This window comes from Dipteris shenzhenensis, chromosome 25 (assembly GCF_047967505.1).
Source record: "Dipteris shenzhenensis isolate YYH24624 ecotype China chromosome 25, Dip_SZ_1.0, whole genome shotgun sequence".
In the NCBI taxonomy this organism is placed as follows: domain Eukaryota; kingdom Viridiplantae; phylum Streptophyta; class Polypodiopsida; order Gleicheniales; family Dipteridaceae; genus Dipteris; species Dipteris shenzhenensis.
Window position 1 is genome coordinate 32,364,269 of NC_141620.1, and position 12,018 is coordinate 32,376,286.

The window sequence follows — 12,018 nt, forward strand, 5'->3', positions numbered from 1 at the left end:
TTATGTATGCTATGATAGCTACTAGACCAAACATTGCATTTGCAGTGGGAGTTGTTAGCCGGTATATAGCTAATCTAGGAAAGAGGCATTGGGAGGTAGTTAAGTGCATCATGAGTTACATGAAGGATACCAAGGAGATGTGCATCTGCTTTGGTAGAGGAGACATGCGTGTACTTGGGTACACAGATTCAGACTATGCAAGGCATGTGGATAGTAGGAGATCCACTTCTAGTTATGTGTTCACCTTTGCAAGTGGTGCAGTGTCGTGGATGTCTTGCGCACAGAAGTGCGTTGCTTTTTCTACCACAGAGGCTGAGTATGTGTTGCAGCCACAGAGGGTTGCAAGGAGGCTATATGGCTTGATCGGCTAGTGGGAGATTTGGGGATTCATACAGGTGTACCAACATTGCATAGTGATTCCATGAGTGCTATTCAGCTAGCATGGAATCCGGTCTTTCATGCAAAGACCAAACACATTGAGGTCAGGTACCATTTCATCAGGGAGGTACTTGAGGACAAGTGCATGGAGCTTGTCAAGGTTCATATAAATGATAACCCTGTAGATATGTTGACGAAGAGTCTACCTAGTCAACGGTTTGCGTATTGTCATGTATTGATGGGCATTGGATAGTATGCTCACTGGGGTTGTTCTCCCTTAAAGGCACATTGTCCTTTAAGTGGGAGATTGTGGGGGTTAAAGGTCACTGTGCCTTTACCTTGGTTATGTACAATACTCAAACACATATATAAATGAATGAAAAAGAAGATTAGGGTGTTTTGCACCCACCAAAGCCTTGTGTGGCTGTCTATTTCTCTCTCTCCCTCTTCCGTTCTGCTTCCGTTGAGAGCACTCTTAGTGTATCTTCTATATCATCACTTTCGTCATCTTCTATCTATATCACTGTCTGGTGTCTCTGTTTCAGAATCTATGTCAGGGTCGGAATTCATGCCCTTTCGTCTTTTGTTTTTTAGACCTTGACTTCGTGCCTAGTCTTCATACTACTCTTTGTGCTACATCAACCATGTTGTTAAAATCATTTACTCCTCTAAGCTGATGTCTGCCAGCTACTGCTATCCGTAATTCTTTGTTTAGTCCCTTACAGAAAATAATCTCCCAACTTCTCATCAGTGGGTTGTTGATTTTTTGTCAACCTTCTATTCATATTTTTGAACATTTGTGCATAGTATTCAGCTAAGAAATGTTTTTTCTTCATATTCCAAAGCTTCTTGAGTATGTCTTCTGGAGATTTTTCTTCATGAAAACGGCTTAAAAATGCAGTTTTCAATTCATCATAAGAAAATGAGCTACACCATATAGCATAAGCCAAATCATCACCTTACCATTAAAATTTACTACAAACTGCTTTTTTTTTGTGAGGTCCGGGAGTTTTCCGAATCTTTTTGCAACTCACCTCGTTTCAAATTGTTTAACATGACTGTGTGGATCTTGTACTTTCTTGCCGGTGAATTTGGCTGACTTCACCAAAGGATTCTTCATTCTTGGCTGTTGTTGTTGTCTTTGAGTTGGAGCTTGTACTTTCTTTTTTGGAGGTGGAGGTAGTGGATTGAAGTCAAGTTTCCTTTGAGCCTGACCAAATAAGCATGCTACAAAATTTGTTGCAATACTCCTCTTGATTAATTCTTAAGTAGGTGATTGCACCATCAATTTGCTAAGTTTAATTTGAACCTCACTTATTTATGTGTCATGCAGAGCATTATTAGAAGAACTTGTTCCACTCGGTGTGTAATCTGGATTGTGGAAAATGTCATCTTGATCCTCTATTTGTGTGCGCGCTTCTAGTCTAGCACGGTTTCTTGTAAAATAGGCGTAGCCAATTTGGAAAGGTGACATTTTCTCCTGAAAGTTATCCAACATGGACCAAGGTACTTGCCATGTAAGAGACAAATAGAGCATTGTAGTCACTGGCTACTGTTGAGTTGCCTGTAGTGCAGTTTGACAAGGAATCTACTTGCTGAGAGCTTGTCGCCTTGAGTATTTGATTGTGCTTGTTATGCAGTCAGATGACTGTCCACTATCAATCTGATGATTGTGTGCTGGCTTGTCTTATTGTTGTTGCACACTTGTATGGCTGGAAAGGAGTCTGAGTACAATTCGCTTCTTGCTGATTGCTGACTATGACCCACATCTTCATAGACAGCTCACTCGTTGCAGTGTGTTCACTTGTCCAGAGTATTTTGGTGGCTATCCAATTGATTTTTGTCGTGAGGAAGTTGTTTTCAAAAGTCTTGAAGGAATTGCGAAAGTAGTCCAGCTTCAAGTGATTTCTGAATGACTTCGCTCATGGAATGTGGTGGTATGTCGTTTCTGCTTTGCTAGAATTATCTTTGCGACAATACCTCATTGTTGATTTGATTTTCTTGGGAGTTGCTGTGTCTGATAGTCTGTTTTTCCTATAATCATTGTAAATCATACGGTTTTCACTCTTTTGTAGAATTGCTATGTAGTAGCAACCGGCAGTCAGAGCTCAAACGCAGTAGAGGATCGCCATTAGTGTTATTGGTGTCTCCAAAAGGCTGAAAAAATCCTACACATATCCACTCTAGGCAATGGGAATGCCAGGTTTGGACTTCAATCTGACTAATGTCAGAAAAAGGAAAAGAGAGTACAAAACATACAAAGAACTATGACAACTGTTTGTAGAGTAGAGATGTTGCAAATAGTTTGTATTTTAGCAAATAGCAACAATAACCCTGATGCAGGAGATGATGATCAGCTTATAACAACATCAGATATTGTTCCGACTTCAGTCAAGTAACAGTCAGAAACAAACATAGTTCCAAAAATGATGTGGTGGATAAGGCCACTACTATTGGCTGTTAGGGACAGTTATAACTATTCCTTTAGTTACAAAATTATCCACTACTTACTAGTGTACCCCCCTTTACTAGAGGTCTACTAGCCCTCCTCTGGTCCTAAGAGAACACCTCTCATTAATGCATATTGCATGGATTTCACAACTCCATAGCTTGCATGGTTTGATACCATAAGTAGGGTCATCCGCATTAGGTGTGCTTTGATAGTCTTAAGGACCTTGAAACTCATACACTCCCAAGAGAACATCACTCATTGACACTCCTTTCATGGTTCTCACAACTCTACAACTTTGTCTAACATCGAATTTGTCAATATCAATGAACTCATCCATGCCTAATAAGACAGTTCTTTTGAAACCTTTTCCCTTCTCAATGTGCATGAACTCATCCACTCCAGATAAGAGTTCACTTCTGAAATATTTTTCTCTATTGGTACAAATGAACTTATCCAATCCTGATAAGATGTCACTTATATAGTTGTGTACATTGAAATCATCCGTGTTTCAAGGGACAAATCTTAGCACATGGGCATGTTTTTAAAGTCCTTAGATATTATAGTATACCTTATCTTTATCATTGAAAACCACAATCCTCTTTCTAATCTTTGAAAATTTCATGCTCCATCTCATATCCTTGCCTACCTCATAGTAGGGACCATCCAAGGAGGTTCTCTCATCATCCATACCATCTCATTAGTAACTTTGAAAACCCAAATGACCACTGCTCCACTTGTCCACATCATAATACCTGACTTTGTGCTACATTCTTATTTGCAAATGATCTCATTTGTGAGATGCACTTTGTCTTCCTAATGATGTGTTGTGGATAAGTCTCATCTCTGTCCCATGTAATAATGATTTTTACTTTGTATTCCTAATGACATGTTTGGATAAGTCTCATCTCTAGCCCATGCAATAAATGATTATTTGGTTGTATTATAGGGCATAACATCTCCAAGTGTTTCTATATCTCCACATTAAATATGCTTTAGCTCAACATGTGCTCTAAGAATACTTGATACAATAACTGCCACCTTATATTTGCTAACTCTTCTAAAGTGGCAAAGTGAATTTTGATCAGTATCATGGAGGGTAACAAATGCAACTACTTCTCTTTTGCAACAAAAAATCACCTCCATCCTAGGAGTAAATTCTGTATCCATCTTCTTTGTGAGCTTCCTTTATAAGCAAGTTGTAGCAACAATTATAAAAAATGAGTAAAAAACATTAGTCTATTTTCAATAATCTTTTTATTATTAAGTCTTTTTGCTTAAATCTATGAGGGTTTTAGTTAAAAATATGGGTTTAGGGTTTAGCATTTAGAATATAGAATTTAGAATTTAAAATCAACGATATTAGGAGGAGAGTATAGTGGTTTAGCCTCAAAACATCTCCCCTTGGGTAGCCACGAATGTATCTCTTGATGTCCATGGGTGGACGATTAAGGTTGGTAAGCCAGTCCATGGTCCCAGGCTTTAGCTAACTATCGTATCTTCAAAGGGCTCATTGATATCTAGTACCATTACTAAATTGGTCATGTAGCACTAGATTTGTCTGACCCACTCTTGCCAATTCGTGCATGGATCTTTAAATAAGTCGTGTATGGTATCCTGCGTGGATTGAGCCTTAGTCAAATGGCTGCTAATAAGCTTTAGTCAAATGGCTGCTAATAAGCTTCTCAAGCTCCCCCAAAAGGTTACCATAGTATGAAGGAAGCTCTACCATGGATGTCTTGGGGAAATTGGCAGATTTGGTTGACGATTAACCTGCAGGGTTGGTGTTGAATCTATTGTGTTGACATTAGAATGCTCCTCAACAAATGGTTGAAAGCCCTTATCGCTTAGTCATACACCGAGACTACTAGCTATACTGGCTCGAGGACACCTTGGTGCATTTAATGTGGGGGAGAAAAAAATTCCATTTTCTCTATTTTTCTAATAAAGCCGGGCATCTCCTCTCCACTCGAAACTTGGCACAAAACTTCAATAGTTGGGGTTGCAATGGGGAGAAAATGGGCTCAACATCCATCATTTTATCAGTCTACACCCCCCCTTCAGTTGTGTTCACCAAAATTGTGACCTGCACTATGGCATCTTCAAAAATGTGAACACCCCCAACATGTGAGGTTTGAGTCACCATCTCTTTCCATTCTGATCAGCCTGCTAAATGGAGCATGAGTACGGCTTGAGTCAAGATTCCTTCGGTGGCCTTATTCTGTGAAGCACCTCCCCCTTCAATGAATTTTTTCCCTGAGGTGCCGACCTTCTTGCTTGGATTTGATAGCTCGCACACACCAACCTGGCCATCCAAGTCATTATGGTCTAGTGGCTATCGATAAGGCAACTTGTTAGGGTGCTCATCAGGAGCTTGGAGGAGGTGGACTAATTGCTAGAGTTGGATATACCTTCTAGCATTGGGGAAACATATGGACTTTTGAATAAGTTATTATTTTTTGCTATTGAAATGGGGGATTTATAGATCTTTTATTGTTTTTTATTGCTCGCCTTTTTTGGCTCGCTCGCTTTTTGTCACTCACCTTTTGGTAATCCTCACTCCACCTGAGCTTGTAACCAGGCGTTCTCCACCTTCAAGTCCTGATTTTCTATAGCAGCCTGCCTTAATCGCACATTTTCTTTTTTCAAGACCTCAATTTGGGTCTGATTTCCTTGTTGTTGCCAAGATTTGGATGCCTTTTTTTGACTACAATACAAGGCATGCTATAGTTGCATGTTCTTTCCTACCAAGCTCATTACTTTACCCTTGGATTTGGTGGAGATTGCACTTAATCTTTCCAGCAGGTTGCTAAAATATGTCTTGAGCTTGGTGTGGGCCTTGCAGCTATAGTTGGTAGTAATTTTGGAGCATCTCTTCATAGGCTTTGTTCCATCCATCTAGCTACTCCTAGAGGGACTTACACTCTGCAGACAAATCTACCTCGTCCCAATGTAGGTTTGTTGTATTCTCTTCTAAAAATCTAGACATCTCCTCTTGGTACCAATTTTGAAGAAAGAGATTGTGCTTAAGTACTTGGGGCGAGATCCAGTGGTTGGCCAAAATGTCCAATTCTTGCTCCGTGTGCACCATGTTCTCCCTTAGAATTTTCTACTGGCTCTTGGTGGTAGCCCAGTCCCAATGGTTGTCTTCTATTGTTACATGGGGACTAAGGGGAATGGTTTAGCAAGGGGTAGGCTCTGTAGAGGCAAGGGAGGTGGAGGCAAAGTAATGGTGGCCAATGTGAAACCACCCATCTATTGGTCGGAATTTTGTGAGGGCTTAGCATTGCCCTGATCTGTATTGGTATCCCACTTCTCCTTGGGCATGAATTCCTATTCCCACTGCTTGGGCATCCCACTGGCCTTTTCTCGCTTTGCAATTCTTTCTCCCGGTGCCCTCCCGACTGTTCCCCTCTGGATTGTTTTCTTTTGTCCTCTTAGAGGTGCCCTTATTGACATCGTTCTCCTTTGGTTTTCCCTTTTGTTATTGCTCAATGTTTCCTTCATTGTTGTTTCCTTCTAGCACTTCATCTTGGGTCCCTTCACCCTTATCCTAGTCCTTCGTGTGCTCTTCTTGCTCCTTTCTCTACTCATCTCCCTTGTCTTGTGCTTTCTACTCCTTTGTCTCCTCTTCCTTCTCTTGTGCCTTCTAATTGACACCTTGGTCAACATTTTTCTTTTGGGCCTACTCTCCTCTCTGATGTCATTGTCCTGCTCTTTATTGTCCTAGTTTTCATTGTCATTGTCTTGCTCTCTCATGTCATTGTCCTACTCTTTATCCTCCTAGTTTTGTGGCCCTTATCCATCCTGATCCTAACCCTACCCATCCTCTTTATTGCCTGTATCATCCCTCGGTTGTTCATAATTCTTTGACCCTAATGGCCCTACTCCACCTGCTAGAGGTAATTAATTTAGCCACATCACCCATCCCAATAGGAGATGGCATTGCAACATGCAAAGGTGTGGGCGGAGATTGCAATGTGCCTGGCCTTGGCTCACTACCCGTAGTTGCTAAGTCTCAAATACCTTCTCAAAAATTGTGAACCAATATACTTGCAACCAACTCTCTTCTACCGAGACAACCTAAACCATGTACTTCCTTGGAACATATCTGACTCTCTTCTTCAGTGCACTACACTTGGATAGGAATTTGCAGGTTGTCCTTAAGCTTTTGTCCATGCCATTTCTAACTAGGTAACCCTGCAAGGATGAATAGTTTTGTCCTCAAAGTAGGATCACACCTTTTGGCACCCACAAACTTTGTAGGGGTAGTATGTTGCTTCAGCTTAAAGGCTTTCTTGAGTAGCTCCGAATTAATCCTGACATGCATGTTGTTGATGATGAGGCCATGGTACTCCTGGTTGTAAGAGTATAGGATCTCCTCTCCCATACTTCCTTCCATAGAAGGTTGGAAAACTTCACCAAAAGAGATTTTCCTTTAGGATTCCCATGAGGATATCACTAGAAAAGTCCTCAATAGGTTGTGGAGGCAATACGCGGGAGGTCCTTCTCCATTTTTACGAGTGAGCTCTTCTCTCTCCATGACTACAAAGACAACATAAGTGATGATTGAGGAAGAAGATGACTGACGAAAATGCTATGTAGCAAAGCAAGTGATGTTGAGGAACCATCTCAACATCATGTGTTTGATATTGTGCATAGCACTAACACATAGAGTTCTATAAAGGAAAGGGTTAGAATCCCTAAACCTAACCCTAAAGGGGTTTGTATATGTTCATCATTTTCAAATAAATCTAGTGCACTGTTAGTCATTTGTGGTGTGATCTCTAGCTGTGCCCTCTCTCCTCATATCCACTCTCCATATTTGTTCATGGTATCAAAGCATATGGTTTTTTCTTCTGCTCAAGTGCCACTCTATCTTCCATTCCACTCATGAAATATTTCAATTCATTCCATTAAGAGAAATTTCCATCATGAATGCAATTCTATCCATACATGTGAGAGAGAGACTTCTATTCATTGATAGTCCATTCATTTGAAATATTTTCATTCTGAGAGTGTAGAGAATTTCAGCTGAGAGAGATTCATCTAGTTTGTGAGAAAGATAGGGAGAGATCTCTTTACACTCACATGCCTTCATTGTAATGCCTATTAGCTATTTTTGGGAATTTTCGCACATGATTTGAGACTTGTAAAGCCTATTTTTTATTCCCAGTATCATTTTCCACAAGCCTTGTAATAGATTGGATTATATGTTGCAGTTCTATCTTCACCAATAGCTCATATTTTAGTTAATTCAGGCACTGTTTTTTCACAGTAGATTGAGTACATTTGTCGCACCATGTCTACCACTAGCAATCTCAATTTGGAGGCATTTGATAAGCTAGAAATTTCCAACTATGGTAGATGGAAATATTGAATGGAGATCATTCTTGTACTTCAAGACAAATGCCAGTATGTCGATGGGTCTACACCTAGACCATTTGACAGTCCAACATCAACTCCAACTATTGCTACAAGACCAGTAGTGGGATCTACACCTGCACCAATAATTTGCACATCTTTAGTAGATCCTACCATTGCCCGAGCACAAGAAGAATGGGATAAGATAGAAAAGTATGCATATCATTTGATCAAGCAGAATGTGCAAGATGTCATGCTTGGATAACTCAACATAGTCAAGACATCCAAAGAAGCATGGGATATGTTCACTGGTCTTTACTATTTTAACAACACATCCAGGATTCTCACACTAAGAAACCAGATCAACCAGAGTTTCTGCAACAACAATGAAACTGGTCATGCTTATTTACTCAGAATCAAGAATTACAATGATCAACTCATAGAAAAAGTAGGAGAGACTATGAATATAGCAGAAATGGTTCAAGTCACCCTGAATGGACTAGGAGAGGGATACAAGAATCTAGTCCATAGTGTTTCCATTCCACATAAAATTCCAACACTAGAAAAGCTATAGTCAGTGTTACTTGGGGAAGAAATTGGGACTCGGGCCATTCATGGATGCAAAGGTCATTCCAATGATCAAGCGTTCATAGAAGCAGAAAGAAGCAGAGGTAGATATAGAGGCAGAGGCAGAGGTAGAGAATTTTAGCAAAGTGGTCATCATCAGCATCAAGGCCATGAGCAACAACATCATCATCCATAGCAGCACTAGCATCAACAAATCAAGAGGAAGTCATTCCAATAGAGGAAGATTACAAGGACGAGGGAATGCATCCACCAACATGTCAAACATAAAGTTACTATCTTAAGTTTGGACACTATGAAAGATATTGCCACAAGAAGCCATATGACCAAGGAGGTCAATCCAGTAGCAATCAAGGGGTCATTGTTTGCTTGGGTGTAGCCATTTTTGGTGAGGTTTAGGGAATTTTTTGCATATAGGTATCTTGCATGTTTGCACTATCTTGCACTCTACCTCCAATCCTCCTAGCTCCCACCATGGTGGTTTACACTCAGCTCTCGACCTTTGACATTACAACTACGGTAGATCACTGGCTGAAGGTAACATGTCCCAAAGGTGCATTGGATCTACAGTGGAGCATGCTCCCCATTCTTCGTGATTATGATAGCATTACGACACAACTCCAATAAGGAAAAATAGTGTGTGTCGCCTTTGGAGAGTACATGCTCAACTCGAAGTTGGTTGCACCAATGCTTCATCTTTCTATCGATGGCAAAGTCTACTAGTCCAGCGCCAAAGCCAAAGATATGGAGATGTTGTTTGGTAAGAAAACCACCCAGGAGAACCTTCTTAGCAACCACACCAACCCTCCCCTACTTCTTATTATTTCTTGAACTTATTTAGTTGAAAGAAATGCTACTAATATCATGACTATTGCAACATGGTGGTTAACGTAGGAGGAGGAAGGGAAGCCCCTGGCATGGGCACACCTATTCATGGAGCGCTTCGTCCATGAGGTGAAACAAGGTGGGGAAACTCTCAAAGCCACATCGCCTAGGTGTATTCCATCTTGTTTGCCTTTTCAGTGCCACCAACAATTAGAGCACTGGAAGTAGACACCATAGAGACGTTGAAGGTTGGGAAGCGCCATTCGACGTGGATGTTGGAAAAGAAGACCAAGCACAGCAGGAAGTCCCTTAGAGATTTAGAGTTGGAGGATCCCAACCCCAAGAAGAGCTCGGATCCGAAGCAACTACAGATGATGACTTTGAGTTGATCACCTCATTGCCCTTTACTACTGGTCTCGAAATGGTCTTTTTTGAGGCACCCCCATCAGCTCCCTCAACAAGCCCGATTGTCCTAGCATCCCTTCACCCTACTTCAACTACCTCAACTTCACCCTCTTAGCTGACCCTTCCTTTGAATCTTCCTTTAGCATCTCTGATCATACCACTCACTTTAGTGTCTATTGCACCTCCTTGGATAACCATGACCATGACGACAAGAGTAGGGGTGATCCCTAAGCTTAGCAACCCCATCAAGGATTTAAAGGAAATTGAAGCAAGGGCATGTGAAGATTGTGGGAGAGAGGGAAGGAGTCTCACTTGAGGCTTTCTCACAAGCACAATGGGGGAATACACACAAAGGTGGAGGCTGAAAATAGTTTTTCTCTTCTTAGTTGTGAAAGCCAAAAAGAACTCTAGTATAAAGAAATAGAAGGACCCCTATATGTGGGTCTCAAACCAAGCTCAGCTAACTAAGGTGGCATACTAACTGAGCCACAAACTAGAGTACATAAGGATAGCTGTCATCCAGCTATTATTCATGGGCGGTGTGCCAACCGCATCTGCATCTAACAAGTCGGTGACATAAATGCACAACGGTCACCCTAGCATATCACGAGTGGAGCTCGATATCTCAATACTCTCCCTCGAGCTCAATCCCAATTCTTGCACACCAAGCAGGCCTCTGAACTTGCACAGCTTCTCTGCACCCAATGCCTTCGTGAATATGTCAGCTACCTGATCCTCTGTGCTGACATAAACTAGATCCCAAGTGTATACTGCTCATGTTGTCATAATAAATGACAACTAGCCCATCTGTAAGCTGATGCATATCATAAAGTAGCTTATGCAACCAAGCTACCTCACATGCAGCCATTGCTGCACCCCTCTACTCAGCCTCTGTGCTCGACAAGGCAACTGTAGGCTGTTTCTTGCTGCTCCAAGTGACTGCAACACTCCCAAAAGAGAACACATATCCACTGGTAGATTGTCTATCAGAAATACTACCAGCCCAATCAGCATCAGTGTAACCATGCCATTGTATTTGAACCCCAGCCTCATAAAATAGTCCATACCGCAATGTGGACTTCACATACCTAAGTATGCGCCTAGCCGCATCCAAATGCAGTTTCCTTGGAGCCTTCATAAACTGACTTACCAACCCAATAGCATAGCAGCTCAAATCTGGCCTGGTAATAGTCATATAAATCAAACTTCCTACTATGCATCTGTACATAGTAGGGTCTTCCAGAAGCTCACCTGCATCTACGCTCAGCTTCACATTCTGCTCCAAAGGAACTAAAATAGGCTTACAGCCTGTCATCCCATATTTGGACAGCATGTCCAATCCATACTGCCTCTACAAGAGCCGTATCCCACTTGGTGATCTAATCACCTCAATGCCCAAGAAATAACGCAGCTCTCCCAAATCCTTCATCTCAAACTTCTGCTTCAATAGCATTTTCACATGAAGGATATCTTCATCACTATCACCTGTGATGATCAAATCATCAACATAAATGACAAGCAGCATAATAACTTTCTCTGTTTTTCTCACATAAAGTGAGAAATCTGCTTTGGAAATCTGAAAGCCAATAGTGACAAGATACTGTCCTATCTTGTCAAACCATGCTCTAGGTGCTTGCTTCAAACCATACAAGGCTTTCTTCTACCTGCAAACAAACTTAGGATGAACAGCATGCACATAACCTAGTGGCTGCTCCATATAGACCTCTTCTTGCAAATCACCATGCAAGAAGGCATTCTTTACATCCATCTGATGTAAAGACCATCCTTTCGATGCAGCCATAGCAATGACTACTCGTACAGTTGCCATCCTTGCAACCGGACTGAATGTTTCTTCATAATCAATGCCATATGTCTGTGCATACCCTTTGACAACTAATCTTGCCTTGTATCTGTTCACAGAACCATCTGCATTGTGCTTAACCTTATAAACCCACTTACAGCCAATTGCATTCTTGTCTTTAGGCAAAGGCACCAATTCCCATGTAGCATTT